The sequence below is a fragment of the Leptodactylus fuscus genome, chromosome 1 (assembly GCF_031893055.1).
Source record: "Leptodactylus fuscus isolate aLepFus1 chromosome 1, aLepFus1.hap2, whole genome shotgun sequence".
NCBI classification, from domain to species: Eukaryota; Metazoa; Chordata; class Amphibia; order Anura; family Leptodactylidae; genus Leptodactylus; species Leptodactylus fuscus.
In genome coordinates, this window is record NC_134265.1 from 46,597,567 (window position 1) to 46,605,041 (window position 7,475).

Here is a 7,475-nt window from a genome sequence, read left to right on the forward strand (position 1 = left end):
ACTGCATTTCCCCCCCTCGGCTTATACTCGAGGCAATAAGTTTTCCCAGTTTTTTGTGGTAAAATTAGGGGCCTCGGCTTATATTCGGGTCGGCTTATACTCGAGTATATACGATATATATTGGTGTAAGGTATTTACACTCATCTACATAGTTTTGTAAATTCCCCCCACTGTTTCTCTAACAAAAACGTCTCTTTTCAAACTATTCACAAGCTAAATTGAAAAAAGTCTATTTTCACAACAGAGCAGATATGCATAGAATTCGTTCTCATGGGCTGGTTTCTCAATGTACCAAGCATATTGAGCGAATAAACAACATTTGGAAGTGAAGGATCAATCGTCGCTATGAAATGATAACTCAATTAATTCAATGTACTCTACAACACGCAGCACATACCATAAAGTGGTAACTTTATCAAAGTACTTTATGTTTTCTGAAGCTGTTTGAATATCCATACAATCTGTTACATTTACGTGATTATTTTATACAAATTACATTTCTGAAACAAAATATTACATGAAGAAACTAAATATTTAGTAAAGCCTCGTTCACATCTACGTTGGTATTCCGTTCGGGGGAGTCCGCATAGGGACCCCCCGAATGGAATACCAAACGCAATTGCAAGCGCTGTGCAGTAAATGCACACGGACCCCATAGACTATAATGGGGTCTGTATGCTTGGGAACATGCGGACAGGAAAGTAGTTCACAATCTACTTTCCTGACCACATGATTTGTGCGGACAGCGCACGGCAATCACACGGACCCCATTATAGTCTATGGGGTCCGTGTGCTTTCACTGCACAGTGCTTGCAAATGCGTTTGGTATTCCGCTCGGGGGTTCCCATGTGAACTTCCCGAATGGATAACCAAACGCAGATGTGAATGAAGGTTCAGAAGAAAGAACATTCGTAAGGACCGGTTCACATCTGTGTTTGGGTTTCCGTTTGGGTAGTCCAGTTGCTTGGTTTCTACACAAAACATGCAGAGAGAAAAGTCCTGCAAGTCTCCACATGAACTGCAACTCAATGCCATTAAGTTTCCAAGACATGGGGCAACACGGTGGCTCAGTGGTTAGCACTGTAGCTTTGCAATGCTGTGGTCCTGGGTTTGAATCCTACCAGAGACAACATCTGCAAGGAGTTTGTAAGTTCTCCCAGTGTTTGCATGGATTTCCTCCCATTCTACAAAGACATACTGATAGGGAAAATAATAATAATAATAAAAAAAAATGTACATTGTGATCCCTATATGGAGCTCACAATCTACTCTCAATTCCAGATCAAACTACGGACACATTCATTTCTATGGCCCCACATCCACACCTGCAGGTTTTTGCAGCCGTATGTCCAGATCGTAGTCTGAAAAGCTGCAAAATATGAAGCAGGTTCTATACCTGCCTGTAATTGTGCTGCAGATCACATCCAATGTGGTGTTAACAAGGTTGATCGGTGACTACATTAGACAAAAAAAGTAGACATGCTTTACTTACCAGTCTGTCTGGCCTCCGATTCCCTTGAGAATACCCTTTTGTGTAATATTTCGTTCCCATTCTTGTGTTTTTTTCCCCTGCATTTGGAACATAATCATGTTTTTTTATGCTTTTTATATAGGCCCTGACTTATTTTTGTTCTGGTATGTTTTTACCTTCCCGCATTGTCATGTCCATGTACTGTACTAATGGTTTAATAAGGCAGTGTTGATCATCTTGTGGTACTGACCACTGTGTGGACTAAGATAGCGGGATACCCTTTATCCTCTGCTTGTCAGCCCAGACCTCAGGAGCCCTCCTGGGACTGAAGATAAATATGAATAGCCTAACAAATGCACAATTTTAGCAGTAAGGTAAAAAAAAAAAAAAAAAAGTATAGTCCATGAGACTAAAAATAGTGCAAAAGAAGTAAACAAAAATTATAAATGATTACAAAAATGTAAATAAATACTAATTAAATATATTTATTTAAATTATTTATTTATTCACAATTAATCAATAAAGATTCAAAAATTGATCTATATTTATTGTTCCTATATTCATACCGACACTATGTTATGGCATTTAATATCAGAATTGTGTTTTTTTATCATTTCAATTGAAAAATAATAGTCTCTGTCCCTGAAAATAATGCTTTAAAAATGCACCTATTCTGCAAAAAAACAAAGCGTTAGACTGCCTATTATAGCATAATATTAGTTTCTTGTAAGTAACCTATCTGCCTCTAACTTTGGAAATCTCGGTTTTTCTTCTGTATGGTGGCTGTCTGTTTTTTAATTTTTAGTGGTGGTGTTGGTGGTGGTGGTGGTGGGGTGGATAGCTCTACTGTTTAATGGCAGTGGTGGTGGGGGTATCGCTCTACTGTTGAATGGCAGTGGTGGTGGGGGTATCGCTCTATTGTTGAATGGCAGTGGTGGTGGGGGATCGCTGTATTGTTGAATGGCAGTGGTGGTGGTGGGATCACTCTACTGTTGAATGGCAGTAGTGGTGGGTTGATCGCTCTACTGTTGAATGGTTGACTCGTAACTAGGAATCCACTGTTATGTCTTAGTTGCTATGAAAAAAAACGGCACAATATTTTTGTGCATCAGATCTAAACGCCCAAAGAAGCTATCATTGAAATATGCTACCCTTAAAGGGCATTTCCTAATATCGTAAAAGTATCTGCTGTTTATAAGTTCCACAGAAAGCCCCTTAGATTCCTACCCTGTTTCCCCAAAAATAAGACAGTGTCTTATATTAAATTATCTTCCGAAATATATGATCTGTCTTATTTTCGGGGGATCTCTTATGTAGCGGCTGGAGCGGGGGACAATCGGCAGTCATGCCAGCACTTCCTTAGCGGAGCACCGGCATGAATGCTGGTTGTAGGTGGTCCAGGAGGTGAAGGGGGTGGGTTTTTTATTTTCGGGGAAACAGGGTAGCGCTTACAATTTATATTTATGACTCCCAGAATCCCCTGAATTCACTGTCATGTTGTGGGTCTATTAACATAAAGCTGTTGGAGCTGTTCAAGGGTACATTTTGCAGTCCACCTCACTCCAGTTTTCATTGTCTGTCGATTTCAGAATCCTGTACTTTGCTAGTCTACCACTAGTGGCCGTTATTCATCTTACTTTGAAATGTTGTTGCACTTTCACTCCTCACCATTGGAGGCTGCAGTGTTCAATCTTAGGACCTAGCTGTACCAGTGTGAAGCCTTCTTGTTTTCTGTTTGGGCCTATACCCTTGAGGCACTGAAGCCTCTTCTTGAGTATTGTGGCTTGTTTCCAGTCTGCTGTCTTCCCCAGATTGTCTCTCCTCCATTGCTTTATTACTCTTGTGATCTACACTTATGGCCACACCTTGGACTACTACTCTTCAGTACCTATCTGCTCTTGGCTTATTTCATCCAGCCACCAGACTCCAGCCCCGTATAGCAGTATCATAGTAGTCCATACCGGTGGAAAACTTTATTGCAAGCTTCATCAAGTTCAGCTTCATCTTACCCCTTCAATGACATCACCATAATAATAATAATAATAAATTTTATTTATATAGCACCAACATATTCCACAGCGCTGTACAATTTGTAGGGTTCAGATACAGACAGATACAAAACAAAGAACGTCATTTCACACAATGGGACTGAGGGCCCTGCTCACAAGAGCTTACAATCTATGAGGTAGAGGGGATGACACAAGAGGTAGGAGGGGCGGCATTGCTTATACAGTGTTCAGACAATTTTGTAATAGAGGTTGCAGCCATCACACAAACAAAGCTTTATGGGCCGTCACTAGTAGTGTCCTTTAACATGTGGATAGAGCATTGACAAATATGTTAGGCTGAAAAGGCATCAAGAAGGGTTTGCATTAGGAATTGTGATAGGCCTGTCTGAAAAAATGCGTCTTTAGTTTGCGTTTGAAACTGTAGAAATTGGGAGTTAATCTGATTGTCCGGGGTAGAGCATTCCAGAGAAGTGGTGCAACTCGGGAGAAGTCTTGTATACGAGCGTGGGAGGTTCTGATAATAGAGGATGTAAGTGTTAGGTCATTGAGTGGAGAACACGGGTTGGGCGGTAGACAGAGATGAGGGAGGAAATGTAGGGAGGTGCGGCATTATGGAGAGCCTTGTGGATGAGGGTGATAACTTTATATTTTATTCTATATTGAATAGGCAGCCAATGTAGCGACTGGCACAGACCAGAGGCATCGCTGTAGCGTCTAGCCTGGTAGATGAGCCTGGCCGCTGCATTCAGAATAGATTGTAGAGGGGAGAGTTTAGTGAGGGGAAGACCGATTAGTAAGGAGTTACAGTAGTCAAGGCGAGAATGAATCAGAGAGACAATAAGTGTCTTTAGTGTATCTCTGGTAAGGAAAGGACGTATTCTGGAGATATTTTTGAGGTGGAGGTGACATGAACGTGCAAGTGATTCAATATGAGGGGTGAAAGAAAGGTCTGCGTCAAACATGACCCCGAGGCAGCGGGCCTGCTGCCTAGGAGTTATAGTAAGGCCTGAGACTGCAATGGATATATCAGGGACAGATCTATTAGATGGTGGAAACAGTAGTAGTTCAGTCTTAGAGAGATTTAGTTTCAGATGAAGCGAGGACATGATATTAGAGACAGCAGAGAGACAGTCACTGGTTTTCTGTATGAGTACAGGGGTGATGTCACGGGAAGATGTGTATAATTGGGTGTCGTCAGCATAAAGATGGTACCTGAAGCCAAATCTGGCGATGGTTTGTCCAATGGGGGCTGTGTAGAGAGAAAAGAGCAGGGGGCCTAGGACCGAGCCCTGAGGAACCCCAACAGCAAGGGAAAGAGAGGAGGAAACAGAGCCCGCAAATGATACGCTGAAAGTGCGGTCTGAGAGATAAGAGGAGAACCAGGAGAGCGCAGTGTCATTGAGGCCGACTGAGCGGAGCATAGTGAGGAGGAGATGATGGTCAACAGTGTCAAAAGCTGCAGAGAGGTCCAGAAGAATAAGAAGAGAGAAATCGCCATTGGATTTAGCCGTCAGGAGATCATTGGAGACTTTTGTGAGAGCCGTTTCAGTAGAGTGCAGAGCGCGGAAACCAGATTGTAAGGGGTCGAGAAGAGAGTTAGCAGAGAGATAGTGGAATAAACGAGAATAGACCAGGCGTTCCAAGAGTTTAGAGATGAAGGGGAGGTTAGAGACGGGTCGATAGCAGCACAGGACGGGTCCAAGGAGGGTTTTTTCAATAGCGGAGTTATAACAGCATGCTTGAAGGAGGATGGGAAGATTCCAGAAGAGAGAGAGAGGTTAAATATTTTAGTAAGGTGAGTGGTGACAGCAGGCGACAGAGATTGGAGAAGATGTGAGGGGAAGGGGTCACTACTGCAGGTTGTAGGGCAAGATGAAGAAAGTAGCTGGGAGACTTCCTCTTCTGTAACAGGTTCAAAAGATGAGAATAGACAGTCTGAGGTGCAATTGGAGAGGGGATCATTGCTATGGTAGGTGGTGGGATCAATGCCACCTGGGGCTTGGGCAGTAATTTCCTGACGGATCTTATCAATTTTAGCATGGAAATATGTGGCCAGGTCATCAGCACTAAGGTCTGTGAATGGCGTCTGTACCTTGGGTGTGAGTAAGGAGTGAAAGGTTTCAAAAAGCCTTTTAGGGTTGCTGGAGAGAGAAGAGATGAGGGCGGTGAAATAGTCTTGTTTGGCTAGGTGAAGGGCAGAACTATATGTTTTAAGCATGAACTTGAAGTGGAGGAAATCTGCAGGTGAGCGTGATTTTCTCCAGAGACGTTCGGCACACCTAGAGCAGCGCTGAAGAAATCGTGTCTGTGGCGTGTGCCAGGGCTGCTGCCTCCTACGTGGGACTTTACGAGTGGAGGGGGAGCAACCTCATCCAATGCATTTTTAAGGGTTTCATTATAGTGACTGGTGGCCATATTTGGACAGGAGATTGAGGAGATGGGGGACAGAGAGGACTGTAGAGTATCTGAGAGATGCTTGGTGTCAATAGCACGCAAATTCCTATATGTGTGATGGGTAGGGGTATCTTGTGAAGGGGAGAGGGCACTGATGGTGAGAGACAGAAGGTTATGATCAGAGAGCGGCAGAGAAGAGTTAGAAAATGTAGAAACTGTGAGGAGTCGATGGAATACAAGATCAATCGTGTTTCCATCTACATGTGTAGTAGAAGAAGAACATTGTGAGAGACCAAGAGAAGTGGTTAATGAGAGAAACTGTGAGGCAGCTGGGGAGTGAGGGGTGTCAATAGGGATGTTAAAGTCACCCATGATGAGGGTAGGAATGTCACTGGATAAGAAGTGGGGAAGCCAAGGCAAAGTGGTCCAAAAATTGGTAAGGTGAGCCAGGTGGACGGTAGATCACGGCTACACGTAAGGAGAGTGGGCGGAAAAGTCTGATAGCATGGACTTCAAATGAGGAGAATGTGAGTGAGGGGACCGGGGGAATGGACTGAAAAATGCACTGTGGTGACAGGAGTAAGCCTAACCCACCACCCTGCCTGTTGTCAGGCCTAGAGGTATGTGAGAATTGTAGGCCACCATGAGACAGAGCAGCAGGGGAGGCCGTATCTGACTGCTGGATCCAAGTCTCAGTAAGGGCGAGCAGGCCAAGGGATTTGCTAAGGAATAAGTCATTAATGTATTCTAGTTTGTTACACACTGAGCGGGCGTTCCAGCTAAAAGAGACAGGGGAGGGGTGAGGGGAAGGAACACGGCAAATATTGAGGAGGTTTGTAGGCCTTCTATGTGTGCAGGAAGAAGAGTTAGTGAAGGAAGGAGGGCCGGGGTTAGGAGAGATGTCCCCAGGAGCTAGGAGGAGTAAAATGGACAGAGACAGAAGGTGGTTCAGGGATTTATGTGGGCGCTTCTGTTTGGTGTCACTGCTAAAAGAAATAAAGGGATGATTACAGAGTGTGAAAAGTGTGTGAGAGCTGTACGTGGGAGAAGGAAGAAAAGAGGGACTGATATGGATGGAGTGTACTGGTGGTAGAGGTGGAGGAGAGGTCTGCAGGAAGACAATGGCTAAGATAGTAAGAGACAGTGCAGCTATAGCATACCATGTGGTAAAACTTGTTGTTTTAGGTTGAAATTTACCTGGTGGTCTGCCATGGTTAGCCTGTTCCGTGCCCTGTTTAAGTGTACTTTGGTTAATCTGCACTTCGGTTAAGATGCAATTTGGTTAAGATGCATGCTGCAAATGAAATGCCCCTGTATGAAATGCTGTCCCATAAGCTACATTTACTTATATAGGAAGGCAGAGCTTCAGAACTAACACTAATTTAAGTTGTTAACTAATTAATCTACAAACTGTGACACATGAGGAGACTAGCAGTGTGGATCTAAGTAAACACTTGGTCAGGATCAGCCATAAAATCAGTGAGCATCAAAAGAAATGACACTAGTACAGATAAGAACACATGGAAATGCAAATATACATCCTGGATGAAATGCTAGAATATAGTTCAGTGATCGAGCAAGGGTAGGTGAAATAGATGATC